Below are 3,066 nucleotides of genomic sequence, written 5' to 3' on the forward strand. Positions count from 1 at the left end.
AAGCTCAAAAGATTATACTCAAATATACATATTTTTACAAAGTCACACTAAAAATATACAAGTTATCCGACATCCGGTCGGTGCAAAATCCATTATTTACGTGAGCACTACGGCTCCAAAAATGTAGTCAATCACCGGGTAACAAAAGAAACCAGGCATACTGGTTATAACAAAATAAACATGGCAGATATAACAAAATAAACATATCAGATAGTTAAAAGGAAATCCCATCAACGGCCCTACGCGCCTCCCCTACGGAACCTACCTAATCCACCAGCACCGCCCCGGCGGCCCTAGGGTGCAAGCCTAAAGAATAGGTCCAAATAGCTAACTTCAATATTAAGTAAGAATCAAATCGATTCACACTGGGACTGGCCATCTCCAAGTGTAATCAACTCAATCCCCACTTTGCCTTATGAAAAAAAAAAATTACAAAAGTCAATATCAAAATCTTAGCATTCAATATTTACCTTAATAGCCAAGTATCCCACAGTCCGGCATCCTAAACTTCAAGCCTAGGATACACTACAGAAATCTGAAGCCTAAGCTCTGATACTAACTGTGACGACCCCACTTCTCCCAAGGGCGAACCCAAGGGTATCGGCGGGCCGCCTGCCTAGCTCGCGCCAGGACTCAAAACTTAAAACAATAAAACGAGATAGATCAAAAGAGCACTATACACAATATATACAATCCCAAAAAAAAACTTCAGGAGTCTCGAGTCAAACCACTCTAATACACTATAACCACCACCAGCAGAAGATAGACCCTAAGAAGGGTTCTTATATAAATCACCAAAACAAAAACAAACATCCTAACTGTTCAACTATTACAAGCCAATCTAACTATACTAGTATACGAGCCAAAAGTCCCCGCGTCGGCCCCTGCTAAGGAAAACAAAAGGAAAGGGGTAAGCTATATGCTTAGTAAGTAAACAGGGGCGAAAGCATAAATTTACGTAGCAACAATTACACAATAAGAGTAAAGCAAAAGCAGAAAAGTAACATCACATAATAAGGATACGGGTGGCTCCAAAGCCAATTCATGTGCCATGTATGATCTCCTGCCGACACTCCGTCGACCGCAAAAATAGTCCGTAGAACTTCACTTGTACACCCACCGACACCTTATCACCCTCACTGGCCAGTCACCTCACAAACTTGCCCGGGCGAACGAAATCACAAACTTGAGCTTGAGTCACAAGCTCGGGTCACAAACTTGGTCACCTTCTCGGTGAACCGGATTCACAAAATTGGTTCATAACATGAACCCACAAACTTGGTCACCTTCTCGGTGAACCGGATTCACAAAATTGGTTCATAACATGAACCCACAAACTTGGTGACCTCAGACTAAGTTGGACTGACTTCGACCAAGCCCTGACCGGCTCGAATAGTCCATCTAGGTCGGAAGATCAACTGCAAACTCACAAACTTCACAAAATTATTCAAAAGTCACCCCGAGCCACAAGCTCAAGGGTCTTGGTTCCAAAAGGGTCATATACATATGCCAAGTACAATTATACATTCAAATTAGGGTTTAGGTCGAGTGCGATAAAGTACACCCTCGCCTAAGTACCCTTTTCACATATCTCAAACACATAACAAAGAAAACACATCAAACTGGCCTGAATACTTACTCAGAAACTGAAATAGCAAAAGTACGAAGTCGGATCGAAATGAACAGCTAGTAGTGGGCCCCACCAGTTCCGCCCAGCTCACCACCGTCTGAAATAGAAGATTGTGTCACATAATATCGCAAACGGCTACTATCGTGCCTAAAACAAGCAAAACGGCAAAAACGGCACGCGCGCACATATATATGACGAACGGAGACGGAGACGGCCGTTAGCGGAAACGGCAGATTTGACACTCGTTTCTAGTTTACTCATAAGTTGAGCTACGAATATCGGATTAAGGCATATGAGACGCCATATCGAAGCTTAAAGGATGAACAACAACTGTTATGAAGACATCCAGAACTGAAACTGGAGGCTTTAGTCCCAAATGAACCAAACACAATCACTTACGAAATCTGGCAAATGCACAAATGGTCAGTTTTGAGTGCAAACTGTTTTCTATGCTACACATGGTCAAAAGAGCTGAAAATTGGCAGTTAGATAGTTCATTCCAAATGGAACAACTTTCATGAAGGTCGGCAACCCAAATTCGGAACGGAAATTGGTCATCAGGACCAAAACAGATTTCTGGTCATTTTCACGGGCAGGCCTTGTTTGCTCGGCTATATCTCAGGTTTTATAAATCCGATTCATGAAATTCCAAGGGCGTTAGAAAGCTCTGATATAGGGCTATAAGTTTGGTGTTTTGGTCGGAAGTCCAAACAGCTTGTAACTCAGTCAAATGTGAAGCCAAAGTTCCAGCCATAAACTTTCCAAAAACGTACCAGAATCACAAACCGTATTTGACCTCAATATGCGGTAATGGCACCAAATTCACTACGGTTATCGGATGGGGGTGTAAGACCCACCGTTTCGAAGCTAAGAAACAGGAGTACAACAATGTAGAAGGCCACTCAGTCCAAATCCTAGCACAACTAGGACAAATATGCAAAATACAAATCCAGAATTACCAAAACAGGTTTGCAAATCACATAAAACTGTAATCGGTATATCTCAGTCCATACAAGTCCAAATGCCGAAATTCCAAAGGCATAAGTTAGCTAAAACGTCCAGCTACATTGCATCAGAAGACACCAACAACAAAATCCAAACCAATTCCAGTGAAAACAAACGATTACTATTGCAGTTCGGACATTCTGTTCACCAAAAACAGCAACAGTAAAAACGGCATAACTCACTCTATATTACTCCAAATGCCCTGAAATTTTGCAGGCACTTCAAACTCATCAATACCTACAACTTTCATGTTTTGAGCCAAGGCCAATTCGGCCTCTATCTAGGACCAAAAATTTCGGACAGAATGAAGAACCAAGAACCCTAATTTTCCAGATTTCCTTCCAAATCCAAAATTGATTGCAATTTTCTATCATATGCACCTACTAGAGCCAAAGCCCCTTATTACCAACCATAAAAAACAATCACACCAT

This window comes from Coffea arabica, chromosome 2e (genome assembly GCF_036785885.1).
Source record: "Coffea arabica cultivar ET-39 chromosome 2e, Coffea Arabica ET-39 HiFi, whole genome shotgun sequence".
Taxonomy (NCBI): Eukaryota; Viridiplantae; Streptophyta; class Magnoliopsida; order Gentianales; family Rubiaceae; genus Coffea; species Coffea arabica.